The sequence below is a fragment of the Oryctolagus cuniculus genome, chromosome 12 (genome assembly GCF_964237555.1).
Source record: "Oryctolagus cuniculus chromosome 12, mOryCun1.1, whole genome shotgun sequence".
Taxonomy (NCBI): domain Eukaryota; kingdom Metazoa; phylum Chordata; class Mammalia; order Lagomorpha; family Leporidae; genus Oryctolagus; species Oryctolagus cuniculus.
This window is the reverse complement of record NC_091443.1, coordinates 19,397,094-19,420,147: the sequence shown is the minus strand read 5'-3', so window position 1 is coordinate 19,420,147 and position 23,054 is coordinate 19,397,094. Positions and strand designations below refer to the sequence as shown.

At 45.1% G+C, this 23,054-nt stretch overlaps 1 long non-coding RNA gene across 10 annotated transcripts in view; it reads right to left on the bottom strand.

Annotated features, from left to right (window-relative positions):
- The window catches only part of LOC103351262 (uncharacterized), a 47,192-nt gene extending 24,243 nt beyond the window's left edge, over nt 1-22,949 (bottom strand). For 7 of the 10 annotated variants that reach the window (XR_007910268.2, XR_007910278.2, XR_011380693.1 and 4 more), the window contains exons 1-2: nt 22,268-22,949; nt 18,537-20,037 (exon numbers count right to left, since the gene is read on the bottom strand). This is a non-coding gene — a long non-coding RNA (uncharacterized lncRNA). The remainder of the gene's footprint in view (nt 1-18,536; nt 20,038-22,267) is intronic. The other 3 variants (XR_007910265.2, XR_007910267.2, XR_007910266.2) reach the window with 3 other exon arrangements.
- Nucleotides 22,950-23,054: the final 105 nt, after the last annotated feature.

Below are 23,054 nucleotides of genomic sequence, written 5' to 3'. Positions count from 1 at the left end.
TGGAACTTTCAGCCCACAGTGTCCCTTGAGTGTCCCGGGAATAGTCCTAGCATAGATTTCTGAACCTGGCCCCAGGATGGCCTGTTGGGCAAATGGTGAATTTTCAGAGCCTCTTCTGTAATTAGGGTGATATAGTCACTTTTTTTTTTTTTTTTTTGCCAGCTAAAAACACTGAGGTGAGAGTTTAAAAGCTGTTTTGAGCCGGCGCTGCAGCTCACTAGGCTAATCCTCCGCCTTGCAGTGCCGGCACACCGGGTTCTAGTCCCGGTCAGGGCGCCGGATTCTGTCCCGGTTGCCCCTCTTCCAGGCCAGCTCTCTGCTGTGGCCCGGGAGTGCAGTGGAGGATGGCCCAAGTGCTTGGGCCCTGCACCCCATGGGAGACCAGGAAAAGTACCTGGCTCCTGCCATCGGATCAGTGCGATGTGCTGGCCGCAGCGCGCCTGCCGCGGCAGCCATTGGAGGGCAAAGGAAGACCTTTCTCTCGGTCTCCCTCTTTCACTGTCCACTCTGCCTGTCAAAAAATAAATTAATAAATAAAAATAAATAAATAAATAAAATAAAAAGGCTGTTTTGAGATTTCTGTATCCCATGTCAAAGAGTCTAGGTTCAAGTGCAGGCTCTGCTCCTGAATCCATCTTCCTGCCAATGCACACCCTGAGTGATGGCTCAAGTGGTTGGGTCCCTGCCACCCAGGAGAGACCCAGATGCCATTCCCAATTCCTGGTTTAAGCTGCTAGTTTCTTGTGGGCATTTGGGGGCATGAACCAGCAGATAGGAGACCTCTGTGTCTCTGCCTTTCAAATAAATATGTAAGTAAAATTAAGGAAAAAAACAGAAACACTGTTTATGCTTTAAAATATTTTTATGCAATGCACTTCAAAATATTAATTTTAAAATCCTGGAATTAGAGGGATAAATGTGCTTTTAGGCAAAAGGATGATTTAATTAAAATGTGGGGGTTAGTCACATGTATATAATGCAGCAGTCCTGCCTTTGCTGTAGCACCTTGTCAGAGGAACACAAGTATTTTTCTACTCTGTACAGCCAGACCCAAAGACTTTCCAGACTCCTGCTTATGAAAATCATCTAGGATTGAGATCACGAAGCTCATAGTGTGTCCTGTAGCAACCTGACATGAAAGAATGTCACCCTTACCCCTGGGGATGAGGATTCTGGGAGGGGAAAACCACGTGTGAATGATTCATATCTTTGGATCTCTGAACTCTCGCGGTGAGTAGGTGCTGGGGCCTTCACAGTGTGGTTTCTCGTGGTGCTTTGCAGTGTTTCAGCAAGGCCAGCATACCGCATCAGCTATGACTTAAAACCTAGAATGCACATCCTGGAACAGATCTCTACCAATGTTCCGAATTCCAGGTAACACATACTGCCCACCGGAGCCAATAATGGCCAACAAGTGTTTACTGGGCACAAATTTCGTGCTAAGCACTTGAGGTTCTCAGAGTACAAAGCTCAGGCAGACACAGTTCTCAGCCTTAAGAACCTGGCAGATGTACCCAAGATCATTTTTACTACTTTGGGCTTTTTCTTTGTTTTATGCTTTTCTATGGCTAAAGAAACAAGAGGGAGTATTTACACAGCAAATCTTATAATCTAGATTATAATCTGTTTACCTTTACTATTTTGATAAATAGAGTAAAAAAACATGGCGCAATGTCTTTGTTACCATATTCATACCATAGCATTTTGCTTACTCGGTTACTCACTACTGATTTTATTTGTGTGACTTGGATGAAATGTGGACTTGTTAGCACTGGTTACGTCAGAGAAGCATCATCAGGGCAGGGTGGGGAACTTCCATATTTGCTGTTTCCTTTTCTTGTTTGGTTTTTAAATAAAGATATTTTATAATTTTAAATGACCAAATCATCTGTAAATAATTGTTAATTATTTCAGGAATAATGATGTATTTTCCCAAGATCCTTTAACATCATAAAACAAGCACTTTAAGGAATGCTGTTAATGCTGAAACTCCTTTGGTTTTTTTTCTTATAAATTAAAACAGGTCTCTTCACTACCTTACCTGTAATGTATGGAGCATGTTTTGTGGTAGTTAAAGTATTTCTTTGAGATCAAGGAGAAGTCAGAAAAAGGAAGAGACTTGCAATATGTTTTTAATAATGTTGTAAAAGGTGTTTTCTTGTACAAGAAAGACCATCTGAATCCTGCTCTTTGTGGGATCTTCTTGATGTCCATTTGAGCCCATGTCATTTCTTTTTTGTTTGTTTTATTTTGAAAGACAGAGTTATAGAAAGAGCTAGAGAGAGAGAGAGAGAGAGAGGTCTTCCAACCACTGGTTCACTCCCCAGATGGCCACAGTGGCTGAGCTGCGCTGATCCGAAGCCAGAAGCTTCTTCCTGGTCTCCCACATGGGTGCTGGGGTCCAAGGACGTGGGCCATCTTCTATTGCTTTCTCAGGCCACAGCAGAGAGCTGGATCAGAGGAGGAGCAGCTGGGACTAGAACCGGCGCCCATATGGGATGCCAGCACTTCAGGCCAGGGTTTTAACCCACTGTGCCACAGCACCAGACCCCTCCCTCAATGTCATTTCTAAGGGGCACAAAGCCAGAAGAGAAGTTGCAGTTACATCTAACAGTGTCCTGGCATACTAAGAACAAAAGGTCAGTAGAATCATACAAAGTTACAGGTTGGCAGCTTTACTCTATGAACACCACTTAATCCACGTTTTCACAGGTTGATACTGGATACTTTAAACTCCTCACGTAAATGGAGCATTACAACAACCAAAGCAATCCAAGAGTCAACAGTCATGAGTGTCGTGATAATAATGCTGAATTATTCCTGTGCAGAAAATATCGTATAAGACAAAACAAAACAGATATAAGGTAGTTGGGAGAGGTGAAAAGAGTGTGTGAACAGAAAACTAGGAAAGAATTTGTAAAAATACTTTAGTTTCATAATAGGACCAATACTGATATAATCCACAATGCAACAGGTTTCCTGTAATAACAGCTTTAGTCAGGTGACTACATTTCCCCCCAACTGTTTTGCATAATCTTTTCTTTTGCATATATGTATTTTTTTATTGTGGAAAAGGCACATAACATAATATTTGCTATTTACCATTTTAACCATGTTAAGTGTATAATTCATTATTATACACTTAAGTACATTGATAGCTTCATACAATCTTCACCATTATCCTTTTCCAGAACCTTCCCCAGTATCTCAAACAGAAACTCTGTACCCACAAATAATAACTCACTTTTCTCGTCTCCCCTCAGACCCTGGTAAACATTATTCTATTTTCTGTCTATGAATTTCACTATTTCAGGCACCTCAAGTATGCAAAATCATATTTGTCCTTCGGTATCTGGCTTATTTCACTTATATTGTCTTCCAGTTTCCTTCATCTTAGAGGATGCATCAGAATTTCATTCATTTTTAAGACTGAATGACATCTCATTGTATGTAGGTGCCTCGTTTCATTTATGCATTTACCTGTTGATAGCTATTTGGGGTTGCTATCTTTCAGCTATGGTAAGTAATGTTGCCGTCCATTTTTATCCCGCCGCTGGGTTGCTGCTTCATGTCACTTCACTCTAAAAGCACAGGATTTGGATGACAGTGAACATTAACCTCCTAAGCCTTTATTTTTGTTTCTGCCATGAGTGTTTGTGGGTGGCACTAAGGAAATCACCAACTCGTCGTCTTTGACTAACGACATGAAGATACAGTTAAAGACAGCCCTCTCGGCCGGCACCGCGGCTCACTAGGCTAATCCTCCGCCTGCGGCGCTGGTACTTCGGGTTCTAGTCCCGGTTGGGGCCCCAGATTCTGACCCAGTTGCTCCTCTTCCACTTCAGCTCTCTGCTGTGGCCCAGGAGGCAGTGGAGGATGGCCCAAGTGCTTGGGCCCTGCACCCGCATGGGAGACCAGGAGGAAGCACTTGGCTCCTGGCTTAGCAGCCATTTGAGGGTGAATCAATGGAAGGAAGACCTTTCTCTGTCTCTCTCTCTCTAACTCTGCCCGTCAAAAAAAAAAAAAAAAAAAAGACAGCCCTCTCCTCGGCTGAGACGACGCCTCACCTGAGTATAACTTGACACGTGGCATTCCCATGTTTAAAGAAGGCTTGTATAAAAATGTGGGAAAAGAAGAAATTGGAGATGTAATTTGAAGGTGGAGACCCCTGATAAGCAGGCTTCAGATTCTAAGTCTGTGGAAAAGACACATCCATGTGGACACAGACACAGCAAATTATTTCAGTACGATCACATATATTTAGCTGAATACACAAAAAGGCCAAATTGTAAACTTTAAAGAGTCGTTCCTCACAATCTGCTTGACAGTCATGTCCCATCACATGCTCTGTATCTTTTAGATTTCTTTACTCAGTTTATTTGCTTAATGTTTCCTTCTGTTAAGTTCAAAGAGGACCAAGAGTGTGTTTGTCTTTCGCACAGCAAGGGCTACGTATATGCACGTAAATGTGGTTGGTCTCATCCACTCCAATCAGAATGTGGAAGCTAAATGCTAGAACTTGGAAAGTTAGAGATTTAGACATTAGGTAGTCCCCCAAGATGAAATTATGTTATAAATAAAATCAATCAGGCAGGCTTGCTTAGCAAAAATCCTCCTAACATACTGGGCTGCCCTCATACCCCACTAAATTCCAGGGTTGCTCAAGCACCATGAAGGCATGATAGAAATTTTCACTGATATTCAGAAACCATCTTGGTAAAAATGTGCACAAGCACTTGAATTACTGCAACAATTTCTTCCTACCAATATATTGTAAGATTTTAATCAGTCTGTCTTAACTGGAAACCTTAGATGGAATAATACAAAGCAAAAGTACAAAAGTACAATATGGTTAATAGTTTTCTTAATGACTCATTTATCTTTCCATTCATTTTTCCAACAACTTAGAAGCCACAATAATGGGGATGGGAAATTCACCCAAAAAACACAGAATCACAGAGAATCCTTTCCCTGTTTTTGGAAAGTCATAATGGCAATGGTAGGAACAGGGCTCATGTGTCTTGGGATTCCAGTTTTGGAATTTTTTTTTCCTACGTTGAGAGATTATTTTGTAACTATAAAAGTGGCCCATATTGGCTGGTGCCGTGGCTCACTTGGCTAATCCTCCGCCTGCAGCGCTGGCACCCTAGGTTCTAGTCCCGGTTGGAGCGCCAGATTCTGACCCGGTTGCCCCTCTTCCAGTCCAGCTCTCTGCTGTGGCCGGGGTGGGGGTGGGGGCAGTGGAGGATGGCCCAAGTGCTTGGGCCCTGCACCCACATGGGAGACCAGGAGGAAGCACCTGGCTCTTGGCTTCGGATCGCTGCAGCGCGCCGGCCATAGCAGCCATTTAGGGAGTGAACCAACAGAAGGAAGACCTTTCTCTCTGTCTCTCCCTCTCACTAACTCTGCCTGTCAAAAAACAAACAAAAAAAAGACTAACCGCGTCTCAGAATAGGGGAAGAAGCAGGTGTGATTTTCCACACGGTAATATGAGCCAAACCCCTGTGCCATTCAGTAAATTGCTGTTGTTAATTTCCATTTCTTTCTCCCTAAAAACTGAGGAAAATCCTTAACCAACGGTAGTTTGCCAAATGGTTAGAATATGAATTTTTCTTACAGATTTTGATGATATTCTTCTGCATGACAACAGGGTTCTTGCCTGTATTTCATTTTCTGATACTTGGGTTCTTAATTCTGCTACAGGTTTTCTTAGGCTCACTTCTAGGACAGCAAATACCTATATGAAGCTTTCCTAATACTAGACACTGCTTTAAACACTGTACGTTCATTGATGTCTCACAGCAGACCTTAGGAGATGGGTATTATTATAACTGCAGTGTATAGAGAAGGAAAACCAGGCACAGGGAGGTCAAGAAACTTGTCTGAAGTCACAGTTTGTATAAGACAGGAACTAAAGATTCAAACTCCATGCAATTAACTACTGTTATGATTTGGGAAATAATCTGGGTATCCTCCTAAAGGCCCACGTATTAAAGTCTAGGTTCCAAGAGTCTTTCTGTGCATGGCTATCCTTAATGGAATTCTGGTGTCTGAAGGTGGGCCCTTGGAAAGTGGTCAGATTGGATTAGGTTGCCAGGGTGGAGCCCCAGGGTGGCAATCACTGTGGAGCCACGTGGATGTGGAGGAAGAGCCAGCTCCCGCCTCCCTCAGCTTCCTCATGCCACCCTCCAGCCTCACCAGAGGCGGCAACACCAAAGGCTTCAACAAGTAGGGCCACTGAGCCTGCGGAACCGTAAGCCCAGGCAAACCTTCCTCCTCCCTAAGTAGTCCTTCTCAGGTGTTCTGAAATAAAGGAAAGGTGATGAATAAAACTATGGTGCCATATCACTTTTCTAAGTACCACGTTTTGATCACAGAATTCTTCAGGTTTGCTCCCACTACGATGCTTGGAGAAACATCTACTACTGCTTCCTTGGTCCTGCTTCTCCTATGCTGTTTAGCACAGAAACTCCAAATTACTGTGAGTTGGGCGAGGGCAGCAGCAGATGGTAAGAAAAACCACACAGATGTCTGCATTTGCTCTACAGATGAAATCAAGATCTGCAAGAATTCGTGCATGCAAACATGTGCACGGGTGCCTTAAGCCTACCATCTCTTGGTGTGCCATGGGTTTTTAGGACCTAGTGATCCAACTGGAATTACAGCGCCATTTATGTGTCAGGAAATTGAATTGTGTGTAAGGTTATATACATTTCCTGATCATTAGACTGTGCTCTCTAGCAGTTTAAACAATTCTAAAAATAGTCTTCTATTAAAATTTCATGGATCACATTTTCCTAATCAGAAAACATGAAACTATTTCCACTTTGAAAATGTAAATTGTAAAATCCAAGGGAAAAAGAGTAATTTTTGTATCTCTTGCATATCAAGTCTATTTCCTTGCTTTTCTACAAACTTAAACCAAGCAATATATACAGTGGTCAATGGAAAATAAATTCACTTTTTTTGAGATTAAAACAAGACTAAAATTCTTGCAAAATTCATTGTATAGATGTTGATGCTAAATTCCTTTGCAAAGTTACACTTGTGTAACTGTTAATAAAAAGACAATATTTACTAATAAGACTTTAAAAGTCTCCTACTGGAATAAAACCACAGTTGATTAAAAATGTTGACTTATTTTTTATCTTATGCAAACATATTTTATTGCTGTACAAGGTTGCCCTCTTGTGTTTTCTCTAGTTAAGTTATTATAATTTTTTATTGATTTAATATTCAGCTTTTAGCTTTTCCATCTAAAATGAATTCAGGACTAAATGAACTTCTAAGCCATACTCAAAACCATACAGAAGTTAGTGTTGGCCGGCGCCGCGGCTCAATAGGCTAATCCTCCACCTAGTGGCACCGCCACACCGGGTTCTAGTCCCGGTCGGAGCGCCGGATTCTGACCCGGTTGCTCCTCTTCCAGGCCAGCTCTCTGCTGTGGCCCGGGAGTGCAGTGGAGGATGGCCCAAGTGCTTGGGCCCTGCACCCCATGGGAGACCAGGAGAAGCACCTGGCTCCCGGCTTCGGATCAGCGCGATGTGCTGGCCACAGCGCACTGGCCGCAGCGGCCATTGGAGGGTGAACCAACGGCAAAAACGAAGACCTTTCTCTCTGTCTCTCTCTCTCACTATCCACTCTGCCCGTCAAAAAAAAAAAAAAAAAAAAAAAAAAAAAAAAAAAAAAAAAGAAGTTAGTGTACGGTTTGTGGCACATGGTAACCCTTTAAAACTCTGAACTAATTTATAAAATATGACAGCCTACAGTTAAGAAAAAGCAAGATTAAGTACCCAGAGAAAAACTTAGAATGACAAAGAATTCTAACACTTCAATACAATTACCAAGTTTTGGAAGATGTAGCCAGTTAGTCTTTTGGTATAGATTTGGTTTATATCTTTGTTATCAAATTCTCCCTTTTGCTTAGACTTTTGTTAGTAGAGGGATATAAGAATATTAGCATTGTTATTATTGTTTTCTTTGTGCACTAAATAAGCAAAATTTTCTTTTTAATGTTGCCTAATAAACAGATACTCGTATGTTGCTAGTGAAAGTGCGAATTCGGTACACTCTTTTTTTAAATCAAATTGGCAGTATGTATCACAGCCTTAAGAAAGGCCCATTACGTTTGCTTTCAGGAATTATCTTAAGAGCACAATCCTAAGCACCTAAAAAAACTTTATCCCCAAAGTGCTCATCATAGTCTTATTTATAATACAAACAGAAATAGTAACCTAAGCCTGGCCCAGTGTTGAACGAGAGTAGAATACAATTATACAGTGGAATCTTTGGAAAAATTAAAAGTTTAATGTATATTTAAAAATGACGTGAACTTTTTCTGTCATGATGGTCAGTTTAGACAAATCAAGATATAAATATGTGTGTGTATCCCGGTGATCAGGAAATGCTCTGTCTGAAGCTACCGACACTGAAATGGGATGTCTCTACATACAGACAGTTGCTTTCATTTGGTGGTGGCACGAAGGGAGAAATTCCCAGGTTCCTAATATTGTCATAATTGAGATGCTGCCCCCACCGCTTTATACTGATTAGGAATTCTGTGACTGCAAGCTCTGAAAACTTTCCTAAAGAAAAACACGTCTTCGGCAATAGCTCAGGATCCAGTTGTGTGAGTGCAGGAAAGTGGGGGTCGCTATATTATGAAAAGAATGAGGATGATTCTTTTTTTTTTTTCTTGACAGGCAGAGTTAGACAGTGAGAGAGAGACAGAGAGAAAGGTCTTCCTTCCATTGGTTCACTCCCTTAATGGCCACTACGGCCCACGCTGTGCTGATCTGAAGCCAGGAGCCAGGTGCTTCCTCCTGGTCTCCCATGCGGGTGCAGGGCCCAAGCACTTGGGCCATCCTCCACTGCACTCCCGAGCCACAGCAGAGAGCTGCACTGGAAGAGGAGCAACCGGGACTAGTACCTGGTGCCCCAACCGGGACTAGAACCTAGGGTGCTGGCACCACAGTCGGAGGATTAGCCAAGTGAGCCATGGCGCCGGCCTTTTTTTTTTTTTTAAGATTTATTTATTTGAAAGAGTTAGAGAGAGAGAGAGAGAGGTCTTTTATCTTCTGGCTTACTCCCCAAATGGTTGCAACGGCCGGAGCTGAGCCAATCCAAAGCCAGGAGCCAGGAGCTTCTTCCAGGTCTCCTATGTGGGTGCAAGGGCCCAAGGCCTTGGGCCATCCTCTGCTGCTTTCCCAGGTGCATTAGCAGGCAGTTGGATCAGAAGTAGAGCAGCTGGGACTTGAACCCGTGCCTATATGGGATGCTGGAGCCCTGGCCTTAACCTGCTGTGCCACAGTGCCAGACCCAAGGATGATTCTTAGAATGTATACTTTTCATCCCCAAGCTTTATTCTTTCCAGGAAAAGGAAAACAGTCAGATATAAGGTTCCTTTTCCAAACATATAAAACAGCAAATGAGAAGCAAGCACCCTTTATTAAGTGCTTAATGCACGCTAGGATGGTTGAATATAGCCAGAAGCTAGAGGTAATGACTGACTGAAACGAAGGATGCCTGCAGAACTTTGTGTCCAGCGACCTGGTAGGACCTCCCTGGCTAGGCTACAGCTAAAGAGCTGGTCTTCCTACCTCAACTGTTGCAGCAACCTTTACCTCTACCTTCCACACACACTGCCTCCTCAATGTATTTTCCAGACTGGCAAGAGTGATCTTATCAATGAGCAAAATCAACAGATGCCCAGTGCACCTTGGGGTGAATTCTAGCCCCTTTGAGAGGGTTTGCAAGGCCCTGTATGATATGGCTTCCGCTCACCCAGCTTCCTGACCACCTCATGTGCTCCCTTGCTTGCCTTCTAGGCACTCCGATCTTCAGCAGACTTGGCCTCTGGTGTTCTCCCAGGTTAAAATGGACCCAGGCTGTCTCTTGGTCTAGCTAATTCCTGCCTACCCTCTGAGTCTCTGGATAATCATAGCTGTCATTGGGAAATCTCAGCTGCACCCATCTTTATGCACCCATGGCAGCCACTACTTTCCCTATCAGGGTCTTTTCTGAATATTTTCCAAGTCTGGCTTAGCTGATCTTCTTGTCTAGTGGTATCCCCTTGAGGGCAAAGTCTGCTCCATTCTCCCAATACCTGTAACACCTAACAGGGTGGGCAACAAATGTTCATTGAATGAACAAATGAGTGGGTGAGTGAGATAACTGATCCTACTTAAACTCCCCAAATCTCCTTAAAGAGCTACTCCAATTACTGTCAGTGTATACAAAACAATGATACATATACACATTATGGTGCTGGTGGTTGGGGGATGACTCAATGCTGTATTTCATTAGTGCTCAAGTTTTGAATCCTGCCCTCTGTCTATAGTTGTAAATCTTTTAAAAATTTCAAATTAGTTTTTCTGGCCATTTGTGGGAGAAAAACTAATCAATTGTTCCTGATCCTTAGAAAAAGAAGATATCTTCATTATAAAAGTAAAGGAATAAATAAATTATGGCTTATAAAATATTTACAAATAATCTTTAAAGACAAAGGAAATGCCCATATTATATTATGCTTTTTAGGGGCCGGCACTGTGGCGCAGGGGGTTAACACCTTGGCCTGAAGCACTGGTTTGAGACCTGGCTGCTCCGCTTCCTATCCAGCTCTCTGTTATGGCCTGGGATAGCAGTAGAAGATGACCCAAGTCCTTGGGCCCCTGCACCCACGTGGGAAACCTGGAAGAAGCTTCTGGCTCCTGGTTTCGGATCTGCAGAGCTCCAGCCAATGTGGCCAGTTGGGGAGTGAACCATCAGATGGAAGATCTCTCTTTCTTTCTGCCTCTCTTCTCTCTGTGTAACTCTGACTTGCAAATAAATAAATAAATAAATCTTTTTAAAAATTATGCTTTTTAAAAGTACACAGGGCTGGGGCTTGCACTGTGACACAGTGGGTTAAAGCCCTGGCCTGAAGCGCCGGCATCCCATTTGGGCGCTGGTTCGAGTCCTGGCTGATCCACTTCTGACCCAGCTCTCTGCTGTGGCCTGGGAAAGCAGCAGAATATGGCCCAAGTCCTTGGGCCCCTGCCGTGTGGGGGACCAGGAAGAGGCTCCTGGTTCCTGGCTTCCCATCGGCACAGCTCTGGCCATTGCAGCCGACTGGGGAGTGCAGTGGATAGAAGACTTCTCTCTCTCTCTCTCTCTCTCTCTCTCTCTCTCTCTGCCTCCCCTCTCTCTGTGTAACTCTCGCTTTCAAATAAGTAAATAAATAAATCTTAAAAAAAAAAGTACACAAGGCTGAGTGTCTGGCAAAGCAGTTAAGACAATGCTTGGGACGCCCACATCCTGTACTGGAGTCATTGGATTCAATTCCTAGCTCTACTTCCCATCCAGCTTCCTGTCGAATGTGCACCAGGGAGGCAGCAGATGATTGCTCAAGTACTGGGATCTCTGATGCCCACGTGAGAGACCCGGATGGTATTCCTTGCTTCTGGCTCCTGACTTGGCTTGTCTTAGCTCTGACTGTAGCGGGCATTGGGGCAGTGATCAGTGGATGGAAGATCTCTCTTGTCTCTCTGCCTTTAAAATAAAATAAATTTAAAATTTAAATTTAAAAGCACACAAATTTCATATGCAAAATAAGTCCCATAAAATAAATATATTTATAGAATAGAAAGATGGAAGGGAAATGCATCAGAATGTGTACTGTGATTATCTCTGAGGGTCATCTCGTATAAAACCCTTTTGTTCTTCACAACTTTCTGTAGTTTTCTGAACGGACAGTGTGTTAGAATGCCAAGAATCATCATAAAATCTTTATGAGATAGATTCCTTTATGGGTAGGTAATGCTTTGGAAAAGTGTTTTAATAAAACGTAGGCTAGCAGCAACAAAGCAACTGTCCCAACCAACTGAAATGGATTAAGGGAGAGGCCAACTTGGGCTGCAACCCAGAATGACCCCTGGGAGTAGCCAGGCCAGCAGTGGCAGGTCGGACAGCTCCGCCAGCTTGCCTCTCACCTGCGCCACCTATCTCACTAGATCGAGGAAGTTGCTTGGTCTTTTGCTTAACAATAGGCATAGTGATAAGCAAAATGGCTCTGCTCCAAAGCTCCCTGAAGTGCAAAAATACCAAGAAGATCAAAGGAACCATTAGCCAACTCCCTGAACTTCAAAGGTTTCTCTTCTGGGAACTCACAGAAGCAGCTGGGTGTTTACTTAGAGACCTCCATCCCAGGGTATAAATATAACATTACGGATATCTTGGTTACCATAGCCTTTCTATTTCTTAGCTATGGTTGTTTTTAGGCTTGACAGTTTTGTAAACATATTAAACTGAGCAACAAACCAAAATACACTGGAATAGAGAGTTCATCACCCTCCGTGAGCACTGCAGCCCTGTCCTTAGCCTTGAATTCTTTGTGTTCCTTCTAAACTGAGTTTTTAGATACCTCAGTAATTGCTATATTTTTTATTCGGTAAAAAGCAATAAAACAAATATTTTGTTTCCAAATAATTTATGTTACAATGCAATATCAAAACAAAGTCTACACAAAAATCATTTATCTTTCCTGGACAAGTTTCACAGACTTTGTCCCCTCAATAGTGAAAAATATCTCTTCTCTGAAACACCTCATGCAGCCTATGGTGACCCAAAGCCAAAACAACCCCATCGTTCATGTAAATGTAGTGTGTTGTGTTGCCATTGAAGAGGCTGTCTGCAGATGTTCATTTTAATAATAAGAAATGTACCTCTATGTGATAAAATAGTATTAAGACTGAAATATATTAAATAGGTTAAAAAGAGGTCCTATTTTCATAAACTTGACTGAAGGAATTTTTTTAACCATCAGAGAGATCTAGATTGTGAAAAGGTGTGAAGTCAGTTGTGAAAAGGTGTGAAGTCAGTCATAGGTACATTCAAAATAATGTAGAAAGGTATGTCAAAAACTCCATGGAGGGGCAGACATGGAAGGAGAGAGGGTTAATCCACTCCTCGGGTACACCGCATTCCATATCAGGGTGCCTGTTCAACTCTCAGCTACTCTGCTCTGGTCCTGCTTCCTGCTGATGTGCCTGGGAAGGCAGCAGATGGTGGGTCTAGAACTTGAGTTCCTTCCATCCATGCGGGAGAGCTGGATGGAATTCCTGGCTCCCAGTTTCTGCTTGGTCAACCCCAGCTATTGTGGGCATTTGGGGACTGAACCAGCAGTTAGAAGATCTCTCTCTTGCTATCTTTTATTCTAGTGCAAAAAATTTTTTATTTATAAATATGTGGAAGGCGAATATTATGAGAAACTACGTGTGGGTTTCAAACATTTTTTGCACCAAAGAAAACTTTTAATTCCACTTTCCACAAATTTCTTAAAGCACTTTTGCCATATATTATGCATATATCTGTAAAAACAGGAATGACATAACTCCTGTTTTGAAAAGACCTCTTTTCTAGAAGAAGCCACAGACAAGGAGAGAAGTGCCCTCAACAAGCACAGCCACGGAGTCCAAAGTACACAGGGAGCAGGGAGAAGTCCGTTTCACAAGTCGTAGGGAGGGTGTGCTCTGTGTGTGTGTGTGTGTGAGAGAGAGAGAGAGAGAGAGAGAGTAAAGGAGAGAAGTGGTGTGTGTGTGTGTGTGTGAGAGAGAGAGAGAGAGAGTAAAGGAGAGAAGTGGTGTGTGTGTGTGTGTGTGTGTGAGAGAGAGAGAGAGAGTAAAGGAGAGAAGTGGTGTGTGTGTGTGTGTGTGTGTGTGTGAGAGAGAGAGAGAGAGTAAAGGAGAGAAGTGGGGTGTGTGTGTGTGTGTGAGAGAGAGAGAGAGTAAAGGAGAGAAGTGGTGTGTGTGTGTGTGTGTGTGTGTGTGTAAGAGAGAGAGAGAGAGAGAGTGAGTGAGTAAAGGAGAGAAGTGGTAGAGTATAGGTGGGGTGATAGTTCCAGGGACCAATGGAAGCACCCATGCAGAAACAGCAACCAGAAACCAACTGGCATATTTTGGAAATTCCAAGGAGCCCAGTTCAAAGTTCATTCATTCATAAACACAATAATCATTAGTTTAATATTTTGATTTGAAGTTGTTTCAAATTGCAGAAATAGCTGCTACTTCAAGATAAGATGAGATCAGGCACGTTCAGGGTGTTAGGGCTGTAGACTGTTACTTCAAGATTAAGGTCATGGGGCCCATGCTGTGGCGTCTCGGGGGAGCCGCTGCCTGTAGTGCTGGCATCCCATGTGGACAGCAGTTTGAGTCCCAGCTGCTCCACTTCTGATCTCTGCTGTGGTCTGGGAGAACAGTGGCGGATGGCCCAAGTCCTTGGGCCCCTGCATTCACGTGGGAGACCAAAGAGGTTCCTGGCTTCCGACCAGCATTGCTGATTGTGGCCATTTGGGGAGTGAGCCAATGGATGGAAGACCCCTCTCTCTCTTTCTCCCTCTCTCCCTCTGCCTCTCTGTAACTTTGCCATTCAAATAGATAGATAAATCTTAAAAAAAAAAAAAAATTAAGATCACTGAGGCCTTGTTCCTGCAAGATAAAAAGGCACTTCAAAATGTTTGTGGATGCAGCTGGCTCTGTGGTGTAGTGGGTTAACGCCCTGGCCTGAAGCGATGGCATTATATATGGGGTGCTAGTTAGAGACCCACCTGCTCCACTTCAGATCCTGCTCTCTGCTATAGCCTGGGAAAGCAGTAGAAGATGGTCCAAATCCTTGGGCCCCTGCATCCACGTAGGAGACCCAGAAGAAGCTCCTGACTCCTGGTTTCGGATCTGCAGAGCTCCGGCCAATGTGGCCAATTGGGGAGTGAACCAGTGGATGGAAGACCTTTCTCTCTCTCTGCCTCTCCTCTCTGTGTAACTATTTCAAATAAATCAATCTTTAAAAAAATGTTCATGGAAAATAACTTTGGTGCAAAAAGATTGAAAATTCAGAATTTTTTTTATAATACACATTTTCCATGAACATTTTGAATACCTTCTATGCAAGGATTTCACTTTTTCTGCACCAAAATATTTATTTTCTAATTCCATTGTCCACATACTGTTTGAAGGGCTCTCTTTATAGGGTCACCTTCCTGGTAGCCACTCCACATTCTTCTTCCTAATGCAAACCCAATTTCGTTTTGTTTAATCTCCTCCCCATACACATATATGCCTCTGCTCTTAGCCACGGGTGGTTAAACTTAGTCCCTTTCCAGGGGCTAACTCAGGAATAGCATGTGATCAGTTCTGATAAAAGAGATACCAAGGGAGCTTTGCTCAAAGCTTCTGGAAAAGTAACTCTTCTTGAGAATTACTGAAAGTTTCTCCTTTCCTCTCACTGGGCCTTAATCAAAAAGTACATGGCCCCAAATACTAGTAGCAGTCACATTATAATCCCACAGGAAATGGACATCAGGCTAGAGCTGAATCTAACTGGATGGGAGGGGAGACAGGAAAACCTGGGTTCTCAGTGATATCACTGAAACAACTAACCCTGAACCCAACCCTAGGCCGGCACCCCGGCTCACTAGACTAATCCTCCACCTTGCGGCACCGGCACCCGGGGTTCTAGTCCCAGTCGGGGTACTGGATTCTGTCCCAGTTGCCCCTCTTCCTGTCCAGCTCTCTGCTATGGCCCGGGAGTGCAGTGGAGGATGGCCCAAGTGCTTGGGCCCTGCACCCGCATGGGAGACCAGGAGAAGTACCTGGCTCCTGCCATCGGATCAGCGAGGTGTGCCAGCCACGGCGGCCATTGGAGGATGAACCAACGGCAAAGGAAGACCTTTCTCTCTGTCTCTCTCTCTCACTGTCCACTCTGCCTGTCAAAAGAAAAAGAAAAAAAAAAAAAAAAACCTGAACCTAACCCTCATTATCTTTGCCATGAGTTAATTCATATTTTCCTTTATCTTTTATTTTATTTTATTTTTAACAGGCAGAGTGGATAGTGAGAGAGAGAGAGAGACAGAGAGAAAGGTCTTCCTTTTTGCCACTGGTTCACCCTCCAATGGCCGATGCGGCCGGCGCGCTGTGGCGGGCACATCACGCTGATCCGAAGGCAGGAGCCAGGTGTTTCTCCTGGTCTCCCATGGGGTGCAGGGCCCAAGCACTTAGGCCATCCTCCACTGCACTCCCGGGCCACAGCAGAGAGCTGGCCTGGAAGAGGGGCAACCGGGACAGAATTTGGCGCCCCGACTGGGACTAGAACCCAGTGTGCTGGCACCACAAGGCGGAGGATTAGCCTATTGAGCCGCGGCGCCGGCCCCTTTTTCTTTTTAAATCAGACTATTTGTGGCCAAAATACCCAACCAAATTTAGATCTGATTATCAGACAATGGGGAGTCACCGAAGAGATTTAAGCAGGAGCCCAGCATAATCAGTTTGTAAAATATAAGGGTGACAGTGGCAGCAATGACTAGGAAGGGTGGGTGGAATGGGATACTGAGTAACATTTTCTGCAGCCCATTATATGTTCTATGGTAAACACTCTATGTGTATCAATTCATTGGCCCCTCCCAATACCCTCTGTGGCACGTGATCCTATCCATATCCCATATGAGGAATCTGAAGCCCAGGGACATTGAGTTGTCCATGACCATATAGCTAGGAGGTGCTGGAACCAGTATTTGATCCCCAATTTTATTAGACACACCTCTGCCCTTCAGCTAGATACATCAGGAGATGCTCACCTCCCACTTGGCCCCAAGTAGGTCAGACTGACACGACCTCTTTTCTGGTGATCGGTTCAGGAATAGGCTGGTGACCCAATTCTGGTCTGCATTCAAACCATCAATTCGTATTACATACTTCATAGGATTATTGTGAAAACTAAATGTACTATTGCTTATAACCTGTTTATAACAACACAGGGAAGGCCCATAATAGGCATTGGCTATTGTTTTATTATACTTATAAATCACGATTTTCTTTTTTTTTATTAGATTTATTTATTTATTTATTTGAAAGGTAGAGTTATAGACATAGAGAGAGAGAGAGAGAGAGAGAGAGAGAGGTCTTCCTTCCATTGGTTCACCCCCCAAAATGGCTGCTACAGCCGGCGCTGCGCCCATCCGAAGCCAGGAGCCAGGTGCCTCCTCCTGGTCTCCCACACAGATGCAGGGGCCCAAGCACTTGGGCCATCCTCCGCTGTCCTCCCGGGCCACAGAAGAGAGCTGGACTGGAAGAGGAGCAACCGGGACAGAATCCGGTGCCCCAACCGGTACTAGAACCTGGGCTACCGGTGCCGCAGGTGGAGGATTAGCCAACTGAGCCCGGCGCCAGGCCCCATAAATCACGATTTTCGAGAACAGCTGGCAAGCAATGTCCAAAGAGGGAGGCAGAAGACAGTGGTGTGACAGAAGCTAAGGGGAAACTTTGCAGAAAGGCAAAAATATTAGTCCATTTTCTGTTGCTCATAATACAATACCACAGGTGGGTAAGCTGAAAGAAAAGAGGTTTATTTCAGCTCATGGTTCTAGAGGTACTGGTAGAAGGGGGCCACATCTGGTGATGGCTCTCTTGCCTATAGAGTGCACAGGAGGTTCAGGGCAAGAGATGATATGGGGGCCAGCGCTGAGGAGTATTGGGTAAAGCCCCTGCCTGCAGTGCTGGCATCCCATACGGGTGCCGGTTTGAGTCCCGGCTGCTCCACTTCCAATCCAGCTCTCTGCTATGTCCTGGGAAAGCAGTAGAAGATGGCCCAAGTGCTTGGGCCCCTGCACCCGCATGGAAGACCAGAAAGAAGCTCCTGGCTCTTGGCTTTGGATCGGCACAGCTCCATCCATTGAGGCTATCTGGGAAGTGAACCAGTAAATGAAAGACTTCTCTCTCTCTCTCTGCCTCTGCCTCTCTGTAACTCTGCCTTTCAAATAAATAAATAAATACATCTTAAAAAGAAAAAAAGAGACGATGTGTCTGGTTTTGGTCTTGGTTTGTGTGTGTGTCTTTCTTCCACCCCTCATATAAATCCTCCAGGATTCAATCATGGGGGCTCCACCCTAATGACCTTATCTAACTTTAATCTCTTTCCAAAGGTTCCATCTCAAAACACCATAAACGGATTAAGTTTCCACCCTCTTAATGCCTCACAGTGGAACTGAATTTCAACACACACAGCCTTTGGGACACTCAACACATGCCCAGACCATAGCAACCTGACAGGATGAATGAAATGGTGTAACAAAGTGACTCAGTAGCTGAAGACATAGCAGGTGACCTTTGCCAGAGCAGCGCTGGGAAGGGCTAAGGTGGAAGACGACCATTTAGCTGAAGAGTGAGCTGCACCCGAGTGAAGGCAGAGGCTACTTGCTGCATATTAGTCGTGTTCCCAGAAGGAGAGGGCAGCAAAGAATTGTTGGAGAAGTCTCCAGACAGAAGACATTTACATGCTTCAAGGCAAAGGTAACATGGAAAATTCAGGAGGGAAACAATGATAGGAGAGGTCCCAAAGGGGACTGAAAGAGGTGGCATCAAGCCCACAGGAGGAGGGAGACAGTAGTCATGAAAAACGGGGCCATTGCCCATCCTCTAGGACGGGAGGAAGGAGTGGGGCTAAGCTCATGTGTGGATGGATTTCCAGGCCTGTCAGGGAAGGTAGGGAAGCGCAGCAAAGGAACAGCTTACTTTTCTTAGTGAAGTGGAGGCAGGGTCCTCTGCCCGGGAAGGCGTGCAGCAAGCCGGGGCTGACGACAGGCACTGTTGGATGAGGCCAGACTGAAAGGCAGGTAAGACAATTCTAGGGTACAGGTGGTTGACCGCATAGATAAACTGCAGACTAAGAATTTTCAAAGGTTCCAATGTGTAGGGATCTACGGTTCTCTCCAAGACCTCTCTCACCGGCCAACGTGTATCAGTGAGAACCAACCTGTCCATGTCTTCGGCAGGTTATACACAGTAATGGAAGTGGCGACTGGGTCTACAAGTGGGACAGCCAAGCACTGTTCTCACGAGGGAAAGGGAGTTAAAGACCAGATTGTCATCCCTCAAATCTAAAGGGAAGACTCAAATTTTTTAATTAAAGCTCTTTACCTAAGAATCTCAGTGTGTTCCAGGATTACAGGTGGTGAAACAACATACTAACAGTGATCCCTTGATTAAATTTTATAGCCCTCACATTTCATGCATGCCCTTTCTTTCATCTTGGATGAAAGAAGTTACGGGCACCCAAATCAGGGCTTTCTGTGTAACAGCGAGGATTAGCAGGATTAAGAACTACATGATATGGGAAGACTGCTCATCTACTTAGATTATGCAGTTTGTGTGCCTATGGCACCTAACAACATCAAACTGCTGACTCAAGGCAACTTAAAGCATCTTTCCACTGTCAATGTCTTCATTCCCATGGCTACCTTTCAACTACCTACACAGCTAGATTTCTTCTGTAAACTTAGCCAACAAGCGAAAAACGTCTCACTATTAGAAAGTCTTTGGGAGGTATTTTTCTCCTACCAAGTTCATTTCAAGAGGTTATTCTTTTGAAATTGATGTTGGTTGTTGTAATTGATTTCATGGTTTTTTTCCTCCTAAAAATTCAGGTGTGGTCTTTTGTTTAAAAGGGAATAATAGTTTAAGAAGTGCTCCTTCGTGGGCTATTACAAAGCAATGAAAATACCAATCATTCTAATAGAAGAGCATCAATACCAACACTTCCCCTCTGCTGAGGACATTATTTTTCTCTTAAGTGAAGTCACTGCTCACAGAGATAGCTGCATTTTCAGACTTACAATAGGCAAAATATGCCCAAAGCATTAGGCGAGCCAATCCTATTTCTGTGCCAAAAGTAATGCCATCACCATTGTCAAGTAAACATCAGTTTAAAACAAAAGATTTCACAGGTGTAAAGACATACCTCTTAAAGAAATCATTTAAAAGACCATCATTGGGATTTTAATACAGACATATGAACAGAAGTCACTAGAACTCAGCTATCAGAAGTCACACTAGCTTATCAATCATCAAGCAGGCCAGAACTTACTGACTTCATAAACATTCTAGATTGCTCCAAGAGAGACTGGCGAACTTCAGTCAAAAGGCTCAGCAAGTCCTCTTCTGTGTGTTAGACGGGAGAATACAAAGCGAGTAACCTTTGGCTCCTGACCTCAAGGCTTTTATGACTCTCGACTTCCTGAAAATAACAGAGATTCTGAGTGAGAAAGCCCCATACCAAGGCATGAATATGGACAGGAAAATTTGCTGCCACTCAGTCGTCCGGGGGAGTCACACGAGTCCCAGGAGGGATTGTAACAGAGGTCTTCAAAAAGTTCACGGAAAATGTGTATCATGAAAAATGGCATGAACTTCAAAACTGCATCAAAATCATCTGATCGTATAACTCCGTTTTCCATGAACTTTTTGAAGCACTCTTGTACTCCAAAGTGAATGACCGAGAGACATTTTGCTAAATGAAAATTAAGCTTAAACATTTCTTAGGAAATTGTACGGGGCCACCTGCCCAGATTTCCCTCCCTGATTTGAACAGATCGTGGCTTCTTTGGAGAACAGCCAGGTTACACCTAGAAACTGGTGTACTGACAACTATGTATTTATTTTAAAACAATATATGCACATTTGAAAATACGGCTCTGAGTTGTGCTTTCTAAAGGACATTCACGGGGTCACACTACAACATGTCTCATTTATTCCCTTCTTCCCACGGCCCCTTTGTTTAGCCCTTTCAATGAAGGGGCTGTGGCAAGTGGTGCTTTCCCGAGACAGCCACAACACTATTTGTGGTCTCACACGCTCCTTGAGAGCTTCGTCTCTCTCCATCACGAGGCAGGAGACCCTTCCCCTCCTTTCAAACCTGCATGTGACTTTGTGACCGTCTGGATAAATATAATGCACAAGAACTGGAACTGCATGATTGAAAAGCATTTTGTTGTCGTTGTTGTTTAATTTATTTGAAAGGTATAGAGATCTTCCATGTACTAGCTCACTTCCCAAATGCCTGCAGCAGTCGAGGCCAGGCCAGGCCAAAGCCAGGGGCCAAGAGCAGCATCTGGATCTCCCATGTGGATAGCAGGATCCCAAGAACTTGAGTCATTACCTGCTGCCCCCCAGCACTAGTAGGATGCTAAGATGAGAAGCAGAGCTGGGGCTGAGACCCAGGTGCTCTGGGATGAGACCCCCACAGTCAAAGCAGCATCTTAACACTGTGTCAAATGCCTGCCCCAGTACACCATGATGTCTAAGACTGGGTCCCACAAGTCTGTGAAGTACCCTTTTGTGTATATTTTCATCTTTTAACCAATGTAATTAACAGAATATTCTATAATATTTCTGAATCGTATGTTCAGTCATTCTTATATTCATAGACATGTAGGTGGTCTGGAACTAGTTTTTCTGTGTCATAAACAGGGTTGAAATTGGGGCAGGCACTATGGTATAGGTTAAGCCTACAGGTGCGGTGCAGGCATCCCATATGGGCACTGGTTCGAGTCCCAGCTGGCACACTTCTGATTCAGCTCCCAGCTAATGGCCTGGGAAAAGAGAAGATGGCCCAAGTGCTTGGACCCCTGCACCTACGTGGGAGACCTGGAGGAAGCACCTGGCTCTTGGCTTTAGATCAGCCCAGCACTGGGCCATTGTGCCCATCTGGGGAGCAAATCTCTCTCTGTCTTTCCCTCTGTCTGTAACTCTTGCCCTCAAATAAATCTTAAAAATAAATAAATAGGAGCTGGCGCTGTGGTGTAGCGGGTAAAGCTGCCACCTACAGTGCTGGCATCCTATATGGGCTCTCCACTTTCCATCCAGCTCTCTGCTATGGCCTGGGAAAGCAGTGGAAGATGGCCCAAGTCCTTGGGCCCCTGCACCTGCGTGGGAGACCAGGAAGAAGCTCCTGGATCCCAGCTTCTCATCGGCGCAGCTCTGGTCATTACAGCGAAGTGGGGAGTGAACCAGCGGATGGAGGACCTCTCTCTCTTTCTCTATCTCTGCCTCTCTTTCTCTCTCTGTGTAACTCTGACTTTCAAATAAGATAAATAAATCTTTAAAAAAATAAATGAATGTGCTCCTATATGCCTCTTTGTGCACAAATGTCGATATTTTGATAGGATACAACCCTGTAAAGGAGTTAATAAATGCATATGAGACAAGCAGAACTGTGTCTGGCGCATAGAAAACATTTCATGACTATCTCTCTAGGTGAGTCTCTCCAAGGAAGGTGAGCGTTTTCCTTTATCATCTCCAGGGACACGAACTCTAAGACTCACAACAGTCCCGCTACAGTGTATTCCGCCTGCACAGTTTAGGTTACAGCAAGAAGTTGCACACACTCTCAGAATTCTAGCCTCAAAATGTCCACCCGTGGCACGCTGGTAGCACCTGACCGGCCCTACCAGTTTTTACAAACTTACTTTGCTCTGTGCGCTAGAGGGTCAACGCTGTCGGCTTGCCTCTCGGCCCAGGCAGAGGAGTACACAGACACGGGCTGCACTTGCTTCTCTCCCTGCTGACCGCGCCAGGCCGGCCACGTGGGCGGCCGCGGCCGGACACCCCTGCACCCGGGCTGCCCACCGATCACACGTCGCGTCCCGCGTTTCGCACCGTGCTGCTGGGATCGCGCCCCGGGCACGCCTGGGCTGCCCGGCACCTGTCAGTCACACTTCACCTCCAGCTTCCCCTGGCCGGGGGAAGGCAGTGAGCAGCGGCCGAGGAAACGGGCGGCGATACCTGTTCCCGTGTCTCAGAAGGGGAAAGGCCGGGTCAACCCAATCCCCGCCGCAAGCCTCCCATTTTCACAAAGTTTCCCCAACTCCCTCTCCCCTCCCGTTTGCTGCCTGGATGCGCTCCATTTTAAACCCCTTCCCTTCCAACCGCACGGCCCCGGGTTAGGGCTAAAGTTACAAAACGCGGAGCTCAGGAAAAACATTTTTTGGGTGATTTGTAAAAGGGCCGGATCCGCAGGCCCGGGGCGGCGGGCTGAACAGCGGCCCCGCCTGGCCGCGTAGACGCACCCCAGAAACCCCGAGCAGGGATGCGGCGCGGGCGACTCCGGGGCCCACCGCGACTTCCCCGCCCCGTAACCCCACCCGCCGGCCCGCCGCCGCCGCCCTCCGAGCCCGCACGGGGACACCTTCGTCCCCGCCCCTCGCACAGGTCACCTCCCGCCCGCCCCTTTCCCTCGGCCCGGCAGCCGGCAGG